The 24,114-nt window shown below is 40.2% G+C and overlaps 1 long non-coding RNA gene and 1 other non-coding gene across 2 annotated transcripts in view; one reads left to right on the plus strand and one right to left on the minus strand.

Moving 5' to 3' along the window:
* The window catches only part of LOC140455038 (uncharacterized), a 321,983-nt gene that overhangs the window by 147,116 nt on the left and 150,753 nt on the right, over positions 1-24,114 (minus strand). The window lies entirely within an intron of this gene.
* Positions 13,316-13,388, plus strand: trnav-cac (transfer RNA valine (anticodon CAC)). The gene has a single exon. It is a non-coding gene; the product is annotated as a tRNA-Val (tRNA).

Consider the following 24,114-nt stretch of genomic DNA (forward strand, 5'->3'; position numbering starts at 1 on the left):
GGTTTTTATTGACATAGACCATTCACTGTTCGAACATCAGTCTTAGGAATTAGCCAGAGAGCGATTTTGAGCAAAATTTGAGCAGGGACATTTACGCCATGACGTAATACCAAATTATGCGGTTACTTTGTTGTTTACCTCATTTGTGTGTTTTGCCTCATTGAGGATTTTGAAGTTATCCTCTCTATACAAAAGTTTCGTGCTTTTGCACCATTATAGAAAAGATGCAGTACAATAACACCCAATGCTGTTTCAGTCTACTTGTACAGATATTGACACCTGGAAACAGCACTATGCACTCACCTCGAGTCTGGAAAATAATTTGCTACATTCCCATTCTTATGGCTCTTTTCATTCCATCGGCTTCTGTTCTTCACAGAACCCAATTCAGCAGATCTGGTCACTGAGTCATTACTTTGTATGTGTTCAGATCATGTGAGCAGAATATCACAGTCCATAACCCAGAAGTCAGACCATACTCAGGGAACCGTACTCTGCTCTAGATCATTTCATGAACACCAGGAAGAAATATCTGTGATCTTCAAAATTTACTCACCTGTTTTTCAGAAGCAAGGTAAACAATTCCAGGTTTCTGCTTTTGTTGTCACACCGACAAGGTTGTAATTGCTGGAACCAGTTGAGACTGTCCGCTCTTCCATATCAATTTTCTCCACAGGAAGTGTTAAGATGATGGTCTGAATGGGATTCTTCAAAAAAGAAGAATCTTTTTATCGATTGATTTCTGGTTTAGGGCCGACCAGGCTTCCGCTGGGCCTCTACGCTCGCGCTGATCACAGCAGTTTCCCGCAGTCTTCGGCGTTTTTGTAGCAAGTACCATCGAGGATGACATCAAAAGATATTTGCTGTTACTGTATGATACTCTACCAATAGAGACAGCTCTATCAATGGAGGCAGCTCAGTCCGCTGGGATGGGAAAATTTCTGCAGTGTGTCCTGCGGATCAGATACAATGCACTTTATCATTCAGATCATACAGAGTGAGAGGGCTCGAAAAGGCAAAGCGAGATTTCCCCACAGGAGTTTATTGTAGGTGGAACAATACCAGTGGCATTACCCGAACCGAGGAAAGAACAGTCTCAGAAGTCCATTTGGCAAGTTTACTTTTCAGACTCTGGTCACCATGCTCCACGAGCCCTGCAGCTTGTGGGCAATAAGCACAATGAAGTTGATGGTGGATCCCAAAATGAAAGTATAATTCTTCATTAATATGTCCAATAAAATGGGGGTGAGGGTGGAGGGTGGCATTGTCAGAAGGTAGACAATATCAAATACCAAAGCAGGTCATAATCTCCTTGAGTAAAACATTTACAACAGTTTTAGCAGTAGTGTTGGAAGTGGGGTAAGCTTGAACCCATCAAGGAAAAGAAAATCTACAATGACCAAAACATAATTATAGTACTGACACTTTTGCAACTCAATGAAGTCTTTAAACATCTTTTGCAGTTGGCATTAGGTGGTCAGAGGTCGACTCACACTTGTCAGAAAACGTAGAACATAGAAAGTACAGCACAAAACAGGCCCTTTCATCCACGATGTTCTGCCGCGATTTAATCCTAATGTAAAATATAATAACAACCTACACACCCCTCAATTCACTGCTATCCATGTGCAAGTCTAGAAGTTGCTTAAATGTCCCCAATAACTCTGCTTCCACCACTACCACTGGTAACGTATTCCATGCATTCACAGCTCTCTGTGTTAAAACAAAAACTACTTCTGATATCTCCTTTATACCTTCCTCCTAATATCTTCAAACTATGAGTTCTCATACCAGTCAATCTTGTCCTGGGGAAAATACTCTAGCTATTGACTCTATCTATTCCTCTCATTATTTTGTACACCTCTATCAGGTCTCCTCTCTTCCTCCTTCTCTCCAGAGAGATATCGGAGCCTATTCAACTTTTTTTTCATAAGCCAAGCCCTCCAGTTCAAGCAGAATCCTGGTAAACCTTCTTTGCACCATCTCCCAAGCCTCTGTATCTTTCTTACAGTAGGGCCACCAGAACTGGACACAATATTTCAAGTATTGCTTCACCAGGGACTTGTAGAGCTACAGCAAAACGTCACAGCTCTTAAACTCTATCCCCCCGCTGATGAAAGCCGAAACTCCATATGCTTTCTTAACAACCTTATCCACTTGTATTGCAACTTTGAGGGATCTATGTACTTGCACATCCAAATCCCTCTGTTCCTCCACACTGCCTTAAATCCTATCTTTAATCCTATATTCAGCATTCGAGCTCCACCTTCGAACATGCATCATTTCGCACTTATCCAGGTTGAACTCAATCTGCCATTTCTCAGCCCAGCTCTGGATTCTGTCTATGTCGCGCTGCAGCCTACAGTAGCCATTTATACTATCGCTGACACCTCCAAACTTTATGTCATCTGCAAATTTACTAACCCTCCCCTCAACCTACTCATCCAAGTCATTTAAAAAAAACTGCATAAAGCAGAGGCCCAAGTACAGAACCCTGGGAGACCCCACTCAACACTGTCGTCTAGGCAGAATACTTTCTATCTACAGCCACTCTCTGCCTTCTGTCAGCCAGCCAATTCTGTGTATATCTGTTTAATGCCTGGAAACAGAGTGTTGATGGAGGGTTGTCTGTTTATGTCTGATGAATGGTCGGTGATAGGGTGTGGTGCAGGGTTGTGTGTGTTTTTCTGTATATATCTGCTTAATGACAGGAGACAGACTGGTGGTGGTCGAATGCTGTGTGTGTGTATTTATGTGCATATCTGCTCAATGGAAGGATAACAGGACAGTGGTGGAGGGTTGTGTGTGTGTGTGTGTTTCTGTGTATATCTGTTTAATGGCACGAGATAGGGTTGTCCTGGAGAGGTGTGCGTGTGATTCTGTGTATGTCTATTTAAGGGCTGGAGACAGGGTGGTGGTGTGTGTGTTTCTGTGTATATCTGTTCAGTGGCAGGAGACAAGGTGGTCATGAAGGGTTGTGTGTGTGTTCCTGCAAATATCTGCTCAATGACAGGAGGCACGTTGTTCATGGAATGTTGTGCTTGTATGTGTGTTTCTGCGTGTATCTATTTAATTGCAGGAGATAGGGTGGTGGTGGAGGATTGTGTTTGCATGTGCGTTTTTGTGTATATCTGTTTAAGGGCAGTAGGCAGCGTGTTCGTAGAAGGTTGTGTGTGTATATTTCCGTGTATGACTGTTTGATGAGAGGAGACATGGTGGTCAAGGAGGTTTGACTGAGTGTGCATGTGTGTTTCTGTGCATATGTGCTTAATGGCACGAGACAATTTGGTGTGTGTGTGTTATTGTGTATATCTGTCCAATGGCAGGAGGCAGGGTGTTCATGGAGTGTTGTGCATGTGGGTGTTTCTGCGTATATCCTTTATAATGGCAGGAGACAGGGTGGTGGTGGAGGATATATGTCTGTGTTTCTGTGTCTAAGTGCTTATTGGTAGGAGACACGTTGGTGGTGGAGGTTTGTGTGTGTGTGTTTCTGTGCATATCTGTAAAATGGCAGGAGACAGGGTGGTGGTGGTGGAGGGGTGTGTGTGTGTTTCTGTGTATATCTGTTTAATACCAGGAGACAGAGTGTTGGTGGAGGGTTGTCTGTGTGTTTGTTTTTTTTTCCGTGTCTGTCTGTTTAATGCTGGTGTTAGGGTGGTGGTGCTGGGATGTGTATGTTTTTCTGTAAGTATCTGCTTAATGATAGGAGACAGACTGGTGGTGGTGGAGGGTGTGTGTGTCTGTTTCTTTGTATATCTGATTAATTGCAGGAAACAGTGTGGCAATTGAGCATTCTGTATATATGTGTGTTTCTCTGTATATTTGTTTAAGGGCAGGAGACAGGGTGATGGTAGAGGGATGTGTGCGTGTTTCTGTGTATATCTGTTTTATGGGTTGGAGAGAGTGTGGTGGTGGAGGGTTGTGCATGTGTGTTTCTGTGTATATCTGATGAACGGCAGGAAACGGGGTGGTGGTCGAGGGATGTGTATGTGTGTGTGTTTGTGTGTTTGTGTATATACCTGCTGAAAGGCAGTAGACAGGTCGTAGTGGAGAGTATAGTGTCTGTATTCCTGTATCTATGTGCTTACTGGCAGGAGACAGGGTGGTGGTGGAGGGTTGTGTATGCATGTGCGTTTTTGCATATATCCGTTTAAGGTCAGAAGGCAGGGTGTTCATAGAACATAGAATGTAGATCATTATGGTGCAGTACAGGCCCTTTGGCCCTCAATGTTGTGTCGACCTGTCATTCCAATCTGAAGCCCATCTAACATACACTATTCCATGTACGTCCATATGCTTGTCCAATGACGACTTAAATTTACTTAAAGTTGGCGAATCTACTACCATTGCAGGCAAAGCATTCCATACCCTCACTACTCTCTGAGTAAAGAATCTACCTCTGACATCTGTCCTATATCTGTCACCTCTCAATTTAAAGCTATGCCCCTCATGCCCGCCGTCACCATACTTGGAAAAACCTCTCCCTGTCCACCATATCTAATTCTCTGATTAACTTATATGTCTCTATTGAGTCACGTCTCAAACTTCTCTCCAACGAAAACAGCCTCAAGTCCCTCAGACTTTCCTCAGACGACCTTCTCTCCGTACCAGGCAAGATCCTAGTAAATCTCTTCTGCACTCTTTCCAAAGCATACTTCGTATACTTCTTATATTGCGGTGACCAGAACTGTACACAATACTCCAAGTGCGGCCGCACCAGAGTTTTGTACAGATGTAGCATAACCTCATGGTTTCAGAACTCGATCCCTATATTAATGCCTTCCTCACAACACAGTCAACCTGGGTGGCAACTTTCAAGGATCTGTGTACCTGGACACCGAGATCTCTCTGCTCATCTACACTACCAAGAATCTTATCAAAAGCCCAGTACTTTGAATTGCTGTTCCTCCGACCAAAGTGCATCACCTCTCACTTGTCCACATTAAACAACATTTGCCACCTCTCAGCCCAGCTCTGCAGCTTATCTATGTCTCTCTGTAAACTACAACATCTTTCGTCACTATCCACAACTCCACCGACCTTAGTGTTGTCTGCAAATTTACTAACCCATCCTTCTACTCCCTCATCCAGGTCGTTTATAAAAATGATGAACAGCCGTGGACCCAACACCAACCCTTGCGGCACATCACTAGCAACTGAACTCCAGATGAACATTTCCCATCAACCACCACCCTCTGTCTTCTTTCAGCAAGTCAATTACTGATCCAACCTGCTATATCTCCTACAATCCCATTCCTCCGCATTTTGAACGATAGCCTACTGTGGATAGCCTAATGCGTTGCTGATATCCATATACACCACATCATCCAGTTTACTCTCATCTACCTGTTTGGTCACTTTCTCAAAGAACTCTATACGGTTTGTGAGGCACGACATAACCTTCACAAAACCGTGCTGACTCTCCATTATCAAATTATTATTTTCTAGATGATTGTAAATCCTATCTGTTATAACCTTTTCCAACATTTTACCAATAACTGAAATAAGGCTCACTGGTGTATAATTATCAGGGCTGTCTCTACTCCCCTGCTTGAACAGGGAAACCACATTTGCTATCCTCCAGTCTTCTAGCACTATTCCTGTAGACAATGACGATTTAAAGATCAATGCGAAAGGTTCGGCAACCTCCTCCCTCGCTTCCCAGAGGATCCCAGGCTAAGTCCCATCCGGCCCAGTGGACTTATCTATTTTCACACTCTGCAGGATTTCTAATACCTCTTCATTGTGAACCTCAATCCCACCTAGTCTAGTAGCCTGTATCTCAGTATTCTCCTCGACAACATTGTCGATTTCTAGAGTGAATACTGTCGAAAAATATTCATTTAGTCCTTTCTCTATCTCCTCCGACTCTTCACACAACTTCCCATTAATATCCTTGATTGCCCCTAATTTTACTCTTGTCATTCTTTTATTCCTTAAATACCTTTAGAAAGCTTTATGGTTTACCCTGATCCTATCGGCCAACAACTTCTCATGTCTCCTCCTGACTCTTCTGAGCTCTCTCTTTCGGTCTTTCCTGGCTACCTTGTAACCCTCAAGTGCCCTAACTGAACATTCACATCTCATCCGACCGTAAGCCTCCCTCTTCCTCTTGACCAGAGGTTCCACTTCCTTTGTAAACCACGGCTCTTGCGCTCTACAGCTTCCTCCCTGCCTGACAGGTACATATTTATCTAGGACTCTCAGGAGCGTTTCCTTGAATAAGCTCCACATTTCTAATGTGCCCATTCCCTGCAGGTTCCTTCCCCATCCCATACTTCCTAAATCTTGCCTAATCGCATCGTAACTGCCGTTCCCTCAGCTGTAAATTTCTGGAAGTTGTGTGTGTGGGTATTTCCATGTATAACTGTTTGATGACAGGAGACAGGGTGGTCGAGGAGATTTGAGTGAGTGAGTGTGTGTTTCCATGTATATGTGCTTACTGGCACGAGACAGTTTGATGTGTGAGTTTTTTGTGTATATCTGTCCAATGGCAGGAGGCAGGGTGTTCATGGAGTTTTGTGTGTGCTTGTGTGTGCGTGTGTGTGTATGTTTGTGAGTTTCTGCATCCATCTTTTTCATGGCAGGAAACAGGGTGGTGGTTGAGGGATGTGTGTGTGTTTGTGTGTATATCTGCTTAAAGACAGGAAACAGGGTGGTGGTGGAGGATTGTGCATTGGGTTCAGTGTCTACCTGTTTAATGTCAGGAGGCAGGATGGTCATATTGGGTTGAGTGCATGTGTGTCAATGTGTATATATATTTAAGGGCTAGAGATAGGGTGGGAGTGGAGTGTGCTGTGTGTGTGTTTCTGTGTATAACTGTTTAATGGCAGGTGGCATGTTGGTGTGGAGGGTTGTGTGTGTGCTTCTGCGTATATATGCTAAATGGCAGGTGACATGACTGTGTGTGAGTGTTTCTCTGTATACCTGCTCAATGGCAGGAGACAGGATTGTCATGGAGGGTTGTGTGTGTTTCTGCGTATCTCTATTCAATGTCAGGAGACAGTGGTGTTGAAGGGTAGAGTGTCTGTGTTTCTGTGTCTGCGAGCTTAGTGGGACGTGACAGGGTGGTGGAGGATTGTGTATGTTTCTGTGTATACCTGTTTAAAGTCAGTAGACAGGGTGTTTGTAGAAGGTTGTATGTGTGTTTCTGTGTATATCTGTTTAATGGCAGGTGAAAGGGAGGTGGTCGAGGTTGGTGTGTGTGTGTTTCTGTGTATATATGTTTAATTGCAGGAGACGTGGTGGTGCTTGAGGATTGTGCGTGTGTTTCTGTGTATATCTGCTTAATGGCAGGCAAAAAGATGTTGGTCGGGGGTTTTGTGTGTGTCGGTGTTTCTGTGTGTATCTGTTTAATGGCATAAAACAATGTGGTGGTTAACAGTTGTGTGTTTGTGCATTTATACGTATATCTGTTTAATCGCAGGGGACAGGGTTGTGGTGGAGGGTTGTGTTTAATGTCAGCAGACAGGGTGGCGGTCGAGGATTGTGTGTGTGTGTTTTTCTATGTATATCTGTTTAGTGGCAGGAGAAATGGTTGTGGTTTAATTGTAGCGTGCGTGTTTAAATGTATATCCACTTAGTGGCAGGAAATAAGGTTGTGGTGGAGGACTGTGTGTGTGTTTCTGCATGTATCTATTTAATGGCTGCTGACAGGGAGGTAGTGGGGGGTTTGTGTGTTTCTATATATATATTGAATTGCAGGAGACAGGCTGGCAATGGAGGGTTGTGTGTGTGCTTCTGTGTATATCTGTTTTAGGGCAGGAGACAGGGCGGTGGTGGAGGGATTTGTACATGTGTTACTGTATATATCTGTTTATGGGTAGGAGAAGGGGTGTCATGGAGGTTTGTGTATGTGTGTGTTTCTGTGTATATCTGTTTAAGGACTGGTGACAGGGCGGTGGTGGAGGGTTGTGTATGTATTTCTGTATATCTCTGCTTAATAATAGGAGAACAAGGTGGTGTTGGAGGATTGTGTGTGTGTGTTTCTGTGTATATTTATTTAAGGGCAGGAGACAGGGTGGTGATGGAGGATTGTGTGTGTGTGTTTCTGTGTATATTTATTTAAGGGCAGGAGACAGGGTGGTGATGGAGGATTGTGTGTGTATTTCTGTGTGCACCTGTTTAATAGCAGGAGACAGGGTGTTCGTTGAGTGTTGTGTGCCTGTGTTTCTATATACATCTATTTAAGGGCTGCAGACAGGGTGGTGGTGGAGGGTAGTGTGCGTCCGTGTTTAATGACAGGAGACAGTGGTGGAGGAGGAACGTGTGTGTGTTTCTGTGTTTAACTGCTTAATGACAGGAGACAGGGTGTTGCTGGAAATATGTGTGTATGTTTCTGTATGTATTGGTTTAATTGCAGGACACGGTGGTGGAGGAGGCTGGTGTGTGTGTTTCTGCGTAAATCTATTTAATGGCAAGACACAGTGTGGAAGTGGAGGGTAGAATGTCTGTGTTTCTGTGTCTATGTGCTTACTTGCAGGAGACAGGATGGTGGTGGAGGGTTGTGTATGTGTGAGTGTTTCTTTGTATATCTGTTTAATGGCAGGAGACAGGGTGGTGGCCAAGAGTTGAGTGTGTTTGTTTCTGTGTATATCTGTTTAATGGCAGGAGACAGGGAGTTGGTCGAGGGTTGTGTGTGTGCATTTCTGTGTATATCCACTCAATGGCAGGAGACAGGGTGGTGATGGAGGGTTGTGTGTGTGTTTCTGTGTATATCTGTTTAATGGCAGGAGACAGGGTGGTCGTGGAGGGTTGTGCATGTGTGTGTTTCTGTGTATATCTATTTAATTGCTGAGGACAGGGTGCTGGTGGAGAGATGTGTCTGTGTTTCAGTGCATATCTGTTTAATGACAGGGGACAAGGTGGTGGTAGGGCGATGTATGGGTCTGTGTTTCAGTGTATATCCGTTTAATGGCAGTTAACAGGGTGGTGGTGGTTGGAGTATGTGCGTGTTTCTGTGTATGTCTGTTTAATTTCAGCAGACAGGGTGGTGGTAGAAGTGGTGTATGTGCGTTTCTGTGTATTTCTGTATCATAGTAGGAGACAGAGTGGTGATGGAAGTTTGTGTGTGTTTGTGTTCCTGTGTATATCTGTTTAATGAAAGGAGACAGGGTGGTGGTGGAGGGTTACTGTATGTTTCTGTAAATTTCTGTTTAATAGCAGCAGACAGCGTGGTGGTGGAGGATGGTGAGTGTGTGTTTCTGTGTATAACTGTTTAATAGCCGGAGACAGGGTGGTGTTGGAGTTTTGTGTGTGTATTTCTGTACATATCTGTTTAATGACAGGAGACAGGTGGAGGGTTGTGTGTGTGTTTCTGTGTATACCTGCTCAATGACAGGAGACAAATTGGGTGTCATGGATTGTGTGTGTGTGTTCCTGTGTATATCTGTTTAATGGCAGAAAACAATATGGTGGTGAAGGGGTTTGTGTGTGTTTCTGTGTATGTCTATTTAATGGCAAGAGACAGGGGGATGGTGTCGAGATGTCTGTGTGTTTCTTTTTGTACCTGTTTAATTGCCGGTGAGTGTGTGATGGTAGACCGTTGTGTGTGTGTGAGTGTGTGTGCGTGTGTTTCTGTGTAGATCTGTTTAATGGCAGGAGACAGTGTGGTCATGAATGATAGTGTGTGTGTTTCTGTGTATATTTGTTTAATGGCAGAAATCAATGTGGTGTTGAAGGGTTGTGTGTGTGTGTGTGTTTCTGTTATATTTGTTTAATGTCAGGAGACAGGAAGGTGTTTTAGAGATTTGTGTGTGTTTCTGTGTATATCTGCTTATTGTTCGGAGGCAAAGTGTTGGTGCAGGGTTGTGTGTGTATGTGCTTCTGTGTATATCTGCTTGATAGCGTGAGACAACGTGGCGGTGGAGGCTTGTGTTTTGTGTTTTAGTGTATATCTGAATAGTGGCAAGAAACAGGGTTTTGCTGGAGAGTTGTGTGTGTTTCTGTGTATATCTACTTAATGGAAGGAGACAGTGTGATGATGGAGGGTTTTGTGTGTTTCTGCATATATCTGCTTATTGGCAGGAGACAGAGTAGTGGTGGAAGGTTGTGTGCTGGTGTTTCTGTCAATAACAGTTTAATAACAGGAGACAGGTATTGGTGCAGGTTGGTGTGCATGTTTTTCTGCATTTTACGTGAACCGTACAATTTGCTGCAGAGACATTCACAACTGGACACGAGCCACATTGATAATAAGTGAGTTGGAAACGTGTTGGAACTGAGTTGGAAGAGTGTCTTTTTTTTAACGTTTGCAAGATGTCAATTATGCTGAACAGCAACACGCTATTGGAAACAGAAAGGTGAACAGTGGAATAGCTTCAACTTTCAGTGCTGAATGCCACTGAGCCGCAGGAGGTGGGACAGCGGCTTGTTCCTGTAGTGTAGTGGTCATCACATTCGCCTTACGCGCGAAAAGTACCCAGTTCGAAATTGGGCAGAAACTGCTTTGTTCTTCAACTGCAGCCTTTTACATGGACAAGAACGGAGCTTTCTTGCTTGCTTTCCAATCTGCAAACCTGCCTTCGAGTTTGCTTGAACAAATCTGCTCTCGAAGTGAACTGCAATACAATTCCATTTAAATACTGTGAAAACATTGTAAATGATCATATGCCATTCTGTTTGAGAGTGTAGTTACCCCCTTCTGATCCTTCCACGAAAAGCAGTACCGCATTTGCATTCCTTGCGCAGGCGGCCCGGTTCAAAGACAGGGAAGAAGCTGATGCGCTGGTGTCACAATGCACCACGGATTCCTCAACTAGTCTGTCTGTCAAATGTACCCGAAAGGCGTCTCTGAAAGGCCTCGTTTGGAAGGTGTCTGTCGTTATTCAACGTGCGAGAATTGGCACCAGAGATCCTGAATCATGTTTTGGAGCAGTTCGCACGTTAGTGGCTCATTCAATCAGCAACAGCAATGAAAGAAATTACACTCTCAGAGGAACCTCTGGACCTGTGCTTTCATAGCGTCGCTAGTATTAAGGTGCGCCCTGAGATCTAAGCCACGTTGGAACTGAAACGGAGAATCGACAGAGAGGCTACAGAATGACATCGCATCCATTTGGTTTTCTTTAAATCACTGAGGAGCAGGAAAATGTAAACGGGGAGGGCGAGTGGGGAAGTGAGGCAGTTGCAGCTCTGGAGAAAGTCCTTCTTTGTGACTCGCTTAGCAACCAGAGACGTGACGGTGACTCAGGCATTAGAGCACTTCACCTCGTGAACAAAAAGCAATCAAGGGCAGTTAGCACCTCTTCCGGAGTGGGGATGGGGTGAGGTAATTACCTTTTGACTTCTGTTACTATGTTCAGAAACTGCTTTTTAGATTGAGGTGAAGAGAAACTGCATTTCTAATAAGCACCATGGAACTTGTTAAACTTTATTGAGTCGCTTTTTCTCGTCGATTCCCACACAGGTTTCCAACTCAGTTGGTATCCATGAGGCTCATGTCCAGGTGTGATAATCTCTGCAGCAAATTGCACGGTGAAGGTAAAAGGCAAAGAAAGTGGCATCTCGAACCGGCCCAGAGGTCAGAGCATCCTCACGATGTAATCTGTCGTTCTCGGATTGGAATGCGACCTCCGGTTTTAGGGTGGAACATTCTTTGGGAACCTTATTCTGCAAAACAGACACAGTGACTGAAACTATGCTGCACGGTATGATTTGGGACACGGCCTGCTCAGCTTTGTGTATTTTCCCTGTAGTCCGGTGTGTTTCATGTTCCGTGCAAACGTGAAAGTTGTCCTGTTTAGAGCAATGGGTGAAATCATTGAGCAAAGCAAGAATCGAAATTGCAGTAATGTCAAGCAGCTGATGGTAATTTGACCCAATCATAACCGATCATATATTCTCACGCACTCACAGATACATTTGTAGCTGAATCCAGTCTGAGAAGATAGACTCAGCTTACCATTGATTTTTGTCTGGATTGATGGGCTGTCTTTATCTGCTGAGAAATTGATATTGTAGACGGGCACATCCGAGCAGCTGTGCGAGTCGGAGAGGGATCATAGAACCCTTTTCACGTAAGTTTGCATCTGTTGTTGTGCAGGAGCACAATTGGAATTACAAGGAAATGACGAGTTGGGCGTATTGGTAGTGTTGGTAGTGTGGCCGAGCGCTCTATAGCGCTGGATGAAGGCTCCAGTCTCGGCAGAGGCGTGGGTTGGAATCCCACCGCGGCCTTTTCTTCTGAACAGCTCCATCGGCACAGCTTGTTAAAATGCTGTTTCAAAACCTGCTGCATTTCTGTTTAAAACAGAAGAAAAATGGATTTGCTTCCCGGGGAATTGACTGCGGTGTGGGAAAGTCCCTAATTTTCCAAAGTGTCTGTGCTGTCGTGATCGTGTTCGCCTCCCGCGCGGAAAATCGCAAGCAGCTCTACTGTTGCTTTCTGTTCCAGGCAAGTTGAGCTTTTACTGGAACCGAATGGAGACTGTTATTTCAGCGCTGTTGCGAAACAGAGTCCTACGGTGACTCGACTCGCCGTCATTCGGTTTTCTGGCCAATGAGAAAATCGTTCCAATCTATTTCGATGTCATATGTTATTGAATTTCTCCCACTTTCTTCATTTCCGTCCTGGAGACATCGGAAGGGAAAGGTAATCTAATCGAGAATGCGATTGGTGAAATTCACTTTTTATGGTCCATTCTTATTATGTTCTTTCTTTGTCGCTTTGCAGCATTGTCTGGGAAGTGGTGGTGCACTCAGGCTCCAGTATGTTTGAAAGAGTAGTTTGGAATTGCCCTGTTGTTAGTTGTGTGATTACTTTATGGCTCATGCCCTCGGACTGTCTCACATTTAGCATTCATGCTCGCTATGTCTGAAAATGCATTTGGTTTTCCAGTTTTGTTTGTGTTCCGTGTTAAATGCTTTCTGTTTTGCGATTCGCTCAATACATTACGAATTAACAGGGTTTCTGAGGTAACTTCCAGCTGCAAAAATCTTCAACTGAGAATCTGGTAAACTTTCACGGAGTTTGGCCAGTCGGAGCAAAAGTAAGGAAGTCGTTCGTTTCTGCAGTGTTTCACAATGCAACCTTTCCCGTGAGCAGTCGAACAGACTAAATGATTTTGCCACAGACTGCGACGGCAAGCTCCGCAAAAACGTAATTCTTTAAAGCAGGTGTGAGCAACACAACGTTATTGGGGTATACCGCGTGGAAACAGATACTTCGGTGTATCTCGTCCATGCTCACCACATAGCCAAATTTAAACAAGTCCCATGAAACAACGAGCTCATGGAAACAGAAAGGTGAAAGGTAGAATGGCTTCAACTTTCAGTGCTGGGTGCCACGGGGCCGCTTCAGCGTCGGCTGCGGCTTGTTTCTGTAGTGTAGTGATCATCACGTTCGCCTCACACGCGAAAGGTCCCCAGTTCGAAACTGGGCAGAAACTGCTTTGTTCTTCAACTGCAGCCTTTTACATGGACAAGAACGGAGCTTTCCTGCTTGCTTTCCCATCTGCAAACCTGCCTTCGAGTTTGCTTAAACAAATCTGCTCTCGTAGTGAAATGCAATGCAGTTCCATTTACTAACAGTGCAAAGCCTTGTAAAGTTTTTCTCCAACCTAGTTCTGATCATATGCCATTCTGTTTGAGAGTGTAGTTACCCCCTTCTGATCCTTCCACGAAAAGCAGCACCGCATTTGCATTCCTTGCGCAGGCGGCCCGGTTCAAAGACAGGGAAGAATCTGATGCGCTTGTGTCACAGTGCACCACGGATTCCTGAAGTAGTCTGTCTGTCAAATGTATCCCAAAGTCGTCTCTGAAAGACATCATTTGGAAGCTGTCTGTCGTTATTCAACGTGCGAGAATTGGCACCAGAGGTCCTGAATCATATTTTGGAGCAGTTCGCACGTTAGTGGCTCATTCAATCAGCAACAGCAATGAAAGAAATTACACTCTCAGAGGGACCTTTGGACTTTCACCACAGCTGCAACTTCCTCACTTCCCCACTCGCCCTCGCCGTTTACATTTTCCTGCTCGTCAGTGATTTAAAGAAATCCAAATGGATGCGATGTTATTCTGTAGCCTCTTTGTAGATTCCTCCGTTTCAGTTCCAACATGGCTTATATCTCGGGCTGTACAGTAATACTAGCGACGCCACGAAAGCACCCCTGTTCCCTCAATGCTATAACAGGCCATTTGTTTGAATAAAATGATCCTCCAAAGAGTAACCCACCCAAACACTTTTTCCGATCATATTTCTTCACATTTACAGCTGACTAATACACATATCCCTGAACACCATGTGCGATTTAGCATGGCCAGCTCACCTAACCTGCACATGTTTGGATTGTGGGAGGACACGACAGCAAAGTCGCATCGACTTGGGGAGAACGTACAAAGTCCCCACAGTCACCCGAGGAGAGAATCAAAACAATGTCCATGGCGCTGTGAGGCAGCATTGCTAACCACTGAGGTACCATGTAATCTTATGCAATAAGTAAAATCAGTGAAAGATATGAAAAAAACAAGTTTCAAATGAACACTCTCCGGCATTGTCAACGCATGTCAATCTTGCATTCAATACGAATAGGTGTATGGAAAACAATAAAAAACAAAATCCCGGCAATTCATGAATATACAATAATTAAAAGTTTAATTTGATCAAAGGTCATAACAATGTTTCGATGAATTGCAATTTTTAATGACACATGTAGGTAATTAGCTAACTAATGAATAATTGGAAGTGGCATATATTTACTTAATGCCGAAGAAAGCGACTTGTTTTCCCTTTGTTACACAGCAGCATAACAATGTGTGTGTGTGTGTTCGAAATGTTTGAATCAAGCTCTTTCTCACAAAATAACTGATGACTTACGATCACTTAGCCTTGTCACCTTTAAAACCACAACATTGTCAAATATTTTCCAGGAATTTACAACCAGAAGAACTAGTTAACCTCTTTTCATAGGAACCCAAAGAGAATAAGTAGCGGACACTGTGAATTCGTTGAGTCAATGCAAGAATTCAACTGAAGACAACATCACTTCTTTCCAAAAATGTTCAAAATTTTAAAAAATCAGAATTTATTGCCATTGTTGAATGAAAGAATAGAGATGCTAATTCATTTTCATTTGATTTTGTTACATGAAACATCCGTAAGCCGTATTATGATTACAAGCACAATAAATGTGAGCATTTGAGTCAAATATAATTAATTGAATTCAACGATGTTTCAACAGGCAAAATAAAAATTGATATTTACAATGATTGAGAGATTGTGCACAGCAATATCTTTGCAGTGGTTCATGTACTGTGCCGTAAATCCAAATTTGTGCAACCTACTAGATTGAATAATTATTATTTTTATTCTAAATCAGCAACAATTTAATTTTCAAAGTCTGTCAATGCATTAAAGAATAATGAATAATCTCTTTTTGCAAGTGATTGAGCAATGTCTGGAAATGAACTGGAATTAATTCAGTTAAAAGTAATTACATTTCCCTGAATTTTAAGGCTGAGATTACCGTGATCATTCAAATGAGCAAACATCAGATATTTGCAATGACGTTGGATGGGAAGTCATTGGTTTCTTTGTGGGGTAGGTGACCTGAAAAATAAAGGCATTTTCATACTGTACTATTCGTACTCAGAAATAATGGATTAAATCTAAATGTGAATATCATTATACTTGTTCAAAAGACTTATTTATAAATAATTGTGCCATTACTGTAATGGCAATGACTTGATAATGAATGCTGTATTTTGAAGAATTAAAATGATACAATATTTCAAAAGCACTTTGCTGTGATGTTGATTGGATATTTATCAAGATCAGTAAACCGAGGCATAAAACATTGTACCTAGCTTTATGGATTGAAGAAAAATGAGCCATTCTGTGATTATTGAGCAATATTCTTCTTTTTTTAAGTAAAAAATGTACATAATACAAGAATTGTGAATTTCCATACACCGGATTCCTTGTAGAGATATGATACATCAATATTATGATCAATGTTGAAAGATTTGTGTCAGAATTAGGAAGAGAATTCGTAAGTCATGAAAGTGAGCTTGAAACTGAACAATGTAGTCAATGACATGTGGCATATATGCGATTTTAATAATATTGTCATTTTTGGACAATGATGAATAATGTTGGAATAGAAATGCCAAAAACATCAACATGGTCAAAGCAGTTCTTTTCTTACAATGAAATGAAAACAATAATCATTTTGTAGCACGCATGATTTGAAATAGCAGTTTTTTAAATATGACATATACAGTGAAGACTAACCCTTTTTCAAAAATGTAGGAACTTCACGAATTTAAAATGCAGTATTTGTTCAAATTGTAATAAAATGGTTATAATTTGAATTGTCTCTTGTAAATATACAACAAAAAAAGAGCTTAAAGATTGTTAGATTGACAAAAATTTGCTTCCCAACGTTATTGTAGTATCCTCAATATCTGTGATAAAGTAGAATTATTGGTTTAAACAATATAAATCAACATGAACGACTGAACTGAAATATAACACATCAATTGCATAAACTGCATAGAATAGTAAATAAATGCTTACTGTTGTCATTTGTCCCAGGAACAATAAGACACTTACTCAGGTTATTCCACTGAATAGTAATCAGCTGATGATGAATATTTTGTGTCGCTTTATGTGCACTGTTTTGTGTGAACATTGATTTCAATAAATTTAAATATTTACATGAAGTAGGAACAGGCTGATAACTGGGTGTGAAAGATCTTATTTAAGATTAGACAATTTTGAGTATTCTCTAGGTTTGCTGAGCAAAACACAGTTAAGTCATCATGCAATAAACTGGATTAGAGAGAAATATGCAAAATTCAATTTCAAATGGATGCACTCGGATATTTTCACAACATTTCAATCTTACATTCAATATAAATAGATGAGTGGAAAACTAAAAACAAATTTAAGACAACTCATAAACAGATCAATAACTAAAAATTGATATATAGTAGGAAGTGGCATTTGTTTATTTAACTGAAGAAGAACTTGATTTTTTTCTCGTATTTACACCTTTGAAGCATCAAGTTCTATGTGCAGTCTGAACTCAGCTCTTCAGAACAAAAGAAAATCAAGGAATATCTGTACTTTGCATATTTCATCTTTGTGAGTGCAACATTATCAAATATTTTGCAAAGCATATTGATTGAGTGGAATTAGATACATTCTGTTATTCGTGGACTGAAGAAAATATATAGCAGATATTGTGATTATTGGAATGAACAACAAATGAAACCATATCTAATGTTGAATTGAAAGGCAATTCATTCGATTCTTAGATATTTTCTTATCAACATTCAGAGCTGCTCTGGCACAGCTCTGTGCAAGGTGGGAATTGAAATTGTACCCTCTGGTCTGGTAACAGAGACACGACCAGAGTTGCACAAGATTCCTTCATAACATTCCCAACCAGGCTGGGCAGGGCTGAAAACTAATCAGATGTTTATTGTAATAATTGGATTGGAATTAAATGGTTGGATACTGTGTGTAATCTAGTTAAAATTCAGTAGCAATTTACAATAATGATGGGAGTTAACAAATGTCTTAGTTAAACAAGATTTTTATGATCACTTGGGGAACGACAGCTTGACAGGATGGTGTGATTAGTGTGCATTATATATAAAAAATGAATTTAATTATTCTATATGGTCAGAAGTTTCTCATTTTCTGAAATGCAGATTAGAATGTTTTTGATAGACATGTAAATTGGAACAAAATGATGAATTGGTCAGTCAATGTGCCTATTCAGCTGAAGACAACTTTCATTCTTTCTGAAAATGTACGATTTCTAAGAAGTCACTATTTCCTGTAATTGTTTAATGAAATAAGATAGATGCCAACCCTTTTTTGTATGCTTCAAAAAATTCATGGGGAGTTGAATGATTTTGCACATGAAACATATTCAATTGTTATTGTGATTAAAAACACAATAAATGTTAACATTAAAGTGATTTCCAATCAAATCAATTCAAAAGTGTTTCCAAGTTTAAACTGAAAAGCAATATCCAGAATGATTGAGTGATTGTACATTGCAATGTCCTTGTATGAATTATTGTATGGAAACATAGTTCCACATGTCCACCCCTTACCGAATTGAACAATTATTAGGTATTGGCAACAAATCGATTTGAAAACTTTTATTAATGAATTTAAGAATAATGAAGTATCTCCTCTTCCTATTCCACTGAGTAATGTTCAGAAACGAAGAGAAATATTGCAGTGTAAAATAACTGGTGTTCTCTGACTTCCAATGGCTGAGAAGACTGTGATCTTTCAACTGAGCAAAAGTCATATATTTACAAATGATGTTGCAATGGCAATTATTGGTCTTTTGTGGGTATATTGGCCTGATCAAACAGGTTTTAATATTGTAGCAGTCACACTAACAAATATGGAAGGTATTAAAAGCACATTGTTCTTGTTATAAAGCCGAAGTTAAAGTATTGCGTAATTATTGTAATTGATCATTGTTTCTAAAATCCTGATAAATAAATTGACTTAATATTTTGAATGCACTTTGCTCTGATGTCGATTGTATATTCATTAAGATTAATAAACTGAAAATTAAAATATAAAACTTGGCTTCAATAATTAAAAAATCTCAGCAACAATTGAACATCGTTCAACTTTTTTTTGGTCGGTTCATGTCTATTTTATTAATGTAACTTTTATCATGATAAATGTTTAGATAAATGTCAGCACTAGGAAGAAAATAATGAGGATAGGAAAGTGAGTATTATCATGAACTAAACATCGAGTTAAAAACCTTTGGTACAGGAAGTCATTTTGTCGCAAAAAACTAATAATTCTGTGATTATTGATCATTGACAACTACTGTTGGAAGAAAATAAAACTATCTCAAAATGAAACCAAAAAATGAATATCACTTTGGAGGTCACATGATTTGAAAAGCGGACATTGTCACTTAATGTGACATTTGAGCTGAAGAATCGTTCTTCCCCCTCCCCCCGCCACCCCCATGTGTAGTCCTTTCAATAATTTAAAATTTAGCTTAAGTTGAACTAAATAACAAATGGATATTCCTCCATTATTTTCTTGCACACAAAAAATAAAAAAAAACATGAAAATGATATCGCTCTGCAAGGAATAGCTTCACAGATAATAAGTGTTTATATTGAATTAAAATGTCACCATAGCTGTAGGAGTGATTTCCCCTGACAAGGAATGAAGACTGAGGAGATAGGCCGAACTCAGGCAAGTGGAAGATGTTTACTCATGCTGCAATCAGTTAATGCAGGGATCATCCGCCGAGGCAAATCTAGGAAGGGAGATCCATGACACACTGTAACGTGTACAGTAAAAAACAGTATTTTTCCACACCTTCTGTATTACAATGTCCATATGCAATGTAGTTACAGTCCTTCCCTCATTATACAGACACCCTATCCTGTAGAACAACTAATCTTGGATGAACATCGCTATGGATAGCCCGAGCTTCCTATTGCTTCATGGTGTTTTACAGGTGGTATAATCTCCAGGCCTTGGGATCTCTCTGTGCATTTTATTTCCTCAGATTACAAAATTAATTGTTGCAGTCCTTTGGGCCTCTCACTCTGCCTTATTTACGATTCTCAAGAATATGTAATTAGAAACTTTTTAAATGTTCTGAGCAACGTTAGTGGGCAGCATGGTGGCACAGTAGTTAGCACTGCTGCATCACAACGCCAGAGACCCGGCTTCAATATCCCGCCTCAGGCGACTGACTGTGTGGAGTTTGCACATTCTCCCCGTGTCTGCGTGGGTCTCCTCCAGGTGCTCCGGTTTCCTTCCAGATTCCAAAGATGTGCCGGCCAGGTGAATTGGCCATACTAAATTGCCCATAGTGTTACCTAAGGGGTAGATGCAGGGGTATGGGTGGGTTGTGCTTCAGCGGGGCGGTGTGGGCTTGTTGGGCCGAAGGGCCTGTTTCCACACTGAAAGTTATCTATCTATTCTCCAAAAAAAATAGTAACTATTTCTGGCAATCAAACCCTGTCTGTTTCCCTGATAGCCGCTGTGGAAGTTAGCTGGGCTCTATCCTGCAGCTGGTGTTTATTCATTCACTGGGAAAATTATTCTTTCATTAATGAAAGTCAGGGTTGGTCATTTTTCTGTATGCTGGCATTCTCTTATCACTATCTGGAATATGACTGTCTGGAATGGCATACTTATGGACTTGGAGTAGGATTGTACAAAATGTTCTTTTTTAACTTATGACTGAAACAGATTGTTCGTCTCATTTATCTACCCTCCACCATTTTGTGTTTTAATTCCAAGGCAGGCTGCTCGGGGCTTCCCAACAGTAGCAAATCTACAAGGATTTCAGCACTAAAATAAAAATTAGCATTCGCTACCATTAGGAAACAGTACCATGCAATATGCCTACGTCACTGAGACTTAATTCCACAATTAAAGCCGACTCTACTGGATTTGATCAATGATTACATATTAGATATAAGTAACAATTAGTGTTAAAACTAGTCACGGTAAACTTAAAATAATTATAAATGTCATATTACAATCCGTCACATGTAGAATTGAACATTAATTATTGGAGTCTAAAACAATCAGACGTATCTTCATTTGTAAGGCGAATATGAATCCAATGATTTCTGTGAACATTCAAATGAGAAGGTATCAGATATTTCCTGTCAGTGTTGGATGAGGAATCATTGCTTGGTTTGTGGTTGTGTTGACCTGGAATAAAAGATAATTTTTTCTTTGTAAAATTGGCACGACAAAATAATGATTAAATTGAAATGTGAATCTCACGATATTTGTTACAAAACCTAACTTGGATTACTGTGTGATTGTTGGACTAACAATGAATTGGTAATCTATTTTAGAACACTGACACATTAAGTGATTCAATATTCCCAAACGGGTTTGCTGTGATATCGATTACATAATAATTAGTATCAGTGAACTGAGAGTTAGAATGGTGGCATGATGTTTTGGAAAATATTTTCGATATGCATTGATTATTGATCATTCAATATTCTCAGATAAAACTGCAATCTGTAATTGCTGTCTCAGCTTTTCTTCTGTAGAAATACAATATATAATCCATGCAACTTTTCATGTCATCAATATTCAGACATTTGTGTCGACATTACAAAGAAAATAAATCGACAAGGAACATGGGTATCATAGCAAAAAACAGTCAACAACATTTATAGAGGAAATTTTTAAACATTGTCTCTGAGTGAATACATAAAAAGGTTTAATGGGAATCTGTTGCAATGTATTGAGCCGCATTTACATTTTTAGCACGATGATTGGGGGAACCTATCAGAAAACCTATCAGAGATAAAGGAATTCCTTTATCTCAAAACATGTTACTATCAGCATCCTTAGTCGTAAGTGAAGTCTATTTAATGGTGTGGGAATGATGTGTGTATATGATAAGAAGGAATCTCTTGCATATATTTGGGATGGTGTGAAAGCGTGATGTTTGTTGTGGTTATTCATCTTGAGAACAATACAATACTGACAAAAGATTTTGCACTGAACAGTAATTAGGTGGCCTTGAATACCATCGTGTGGCTTTATGTGCAGTGAGTAATTTATTTCAAGAGCTTTGAGATATTTTCCATGATTTGTAAAATGATTAATAATTTTGTGACAAACATCCACATGTGGTCATGAGCTGGATTCAAAGAATCCAATGTGTTGGTGTGAAAACCCTTCATTATTGACATTTCCAAGCGAGGTGTATAATGCTCAGGCACTGGCTGGAAGCCAAGGTGTAAGAAAATCTGATTCACTCTGGAGCTGATTGATTTTAACTGCTTTTTGATTGAGGTTGATTGATTTTGTATTTGTCCCGATTTCTCTGCCTGTAGGTGAATTTACAACGTCCAATTTCTGTCCAAGGGTCACTTCACATCACTGGAGATTTAAAATATAATTCACGTATTGTGATAACAATGAATTTTCAATTAAAGTTTGTGTTTTAACAAACAAAACGATTTGTTCTTTTCCGGGAATTTACACTGACATTGATTAGATATTTATTAAGATTGATAAACTGAGAATTATCATCGAGTTGCAGGATTGTTGAATTGTTCAACCACAGACTTAAGGGTTTTATTTTTGGAATGATTTGGAGGCGCCAGTGTTGGACTGGGCTGTACAAAGTTAAAAATCAAACACCAGCAGTTTATTAACCAATATGTTTATTTTGAAGAACTAGTTTTCAGAAGAACCAGCGTTCATCAGCTGTTTGAAGGAGCAGCGCTCCGAAAGCCAGTGCTTCCAAATAAACATGTTGGACTATAGCCTGGTGTTGTGCGATTTTTAACTTTGTTTTTTGGAAGGAATATTTTCTTTATTCAAGAACTCTATCGCGCCTTTCGTGATTTTCTTTTAGATTTTCTCATGTATAATTCACACAATTTTCACTGTAATCAGTATTTCAAATTTCCATCAGATCTAAGATGAAACGAGGACCAATTAATGAGTACTTCCATGAATGGAAAGCACAATTTGCAGAGGCAAGATTCAAATGTTATCTGAATAAGCAAATAAACATTTTGAATGGAAAATATCTGAAAATATTTACATTCAAATTTGAATGAAGTCAAATTACTTCTTTTTGAAATACATGGCCTGAAAACCTGTTTGAAAACATGAACAAATCAAGACTATCAACATGTCTTGCTCTCAGTGTCCTCGGCCAATTTTCATAAAGAATAAACACCACTTTCAGCAACAAGTATCATGTGTAATTACTGAATTGAAAAATAAGGTGATAGCCCTTGTATTTATTGGCAAGAATGTTAACTGTGGTTATTGCACTCAGTAAAAATAAGATCAAGACCAATGGCTGTTAGAATCATTGGCCACTCGTAATGAAGAATAAACACTGCTTTGAGCAACAAGTATCATGGATAATTACTGAACAGAAATTTCAAAGGACACCCATTGTATTTATTGGCTGGAATAATGACAAGATGCTTACTGTGGTGATTAATCTCAGGAACAATAAGACAATTACTCAGACTATTTCCTGAACAGTAATTAGATGGTAATGAAGACCATTGTGTGGCTTCATGTGTCGTGCTTTGTGTGAGCATTGCTTTCAATAATATTGTGATATTATACAGTCTGCAGCTAAGGTGAGTTGGTCATGCTAAATTGCCAATAATGTTCATGGATGTTTCAGGTTAGGTGCATTAGATCTTGTTAGAGTGGTGCTGGAAAAGCACAGCAGTTCAAGCAGCATCCAAGGAGCAGTGAAATCGACATTTCGGGCAAAAGCCCTTCATTAGGAATACAGCCTGTATCCCTGATGAAGGGCTTTTTGCCCGAAACATTTATTTTCCTGCTCCTCAGATGCTGCCTGAACTGCTGGGCTTTTCCAGCTCTGATCTAAACTCTGATTTCCAGGATCTGCAGTCATTGTTTTTACCGAGGTTAGGTGCATTAGTCAGGGGAAATGTCGAGTAATAGAGTAAGGGAGTGTCTGGGTGGGTTACTCTTTGGATGGTCAGTGTGGACTGTTGGGCCAAATGGCCTGTTTCAACACTGTCATAGAATCATAGAGTCATAGATTCTATGAATCTATGATTCTATGATTTTGGATTAAATTGATATGAGTGCTAAAGATACTACTTAAAGTCAACAAAATCTTTTAAGTTTAGAAGGTACATTGAAGCCATCATGCATGAAATGAGATAAGTGTGTGTGTGTGTGTGAGAGAGAGAGAGAGAGAGAGAGAGAGAGAAATTAAATGTTCAAATGAAAACACGCCAATAATTTCACAGCATATCAATCTTACATTCAATATGAATAGGTGAATGGAAAATAAAAATAAATTTCTGACAATTCATGAATAAGTAATAATTAGAAAATAAATTTGATCAATGCACATACCGGTATTTAGATGAATTGCAATGTTTCGTTACAAATGTAGGTGATCAGCTGTCCAATGAATAACATGAAGTTGCATTTGGTATTTTGCTGAAGAGGAATTTCGTCTGTTAATATTTTCCTCTTTATACGACCGGAGAATAAAGATTTATGTGCTTGAAATGTTTGAACTAGGTTCCTTTAAACAGTAAAACAAATCATGATTACCATGTCTTAGACTCTCCCATCTTTAAGGTTGCAACATCGTCAACTATTTTTCC

This window comes from Chiloscyllium punctatum, chromosome 30 (assembly GCF_047496795.1).
Source record: "Chiloscyllium punctatum isolate Juve2018m chromosome 30, sChiPun1.3, whole genome shotgun sequence".
Lineage (NCBI taxonomy): Eukaryota > Metazoa > Chordata > Chondrichthyes > Orectolobiformes > Hemiscylliidae > Chiloscyllium > Chiloscyllium punctatum.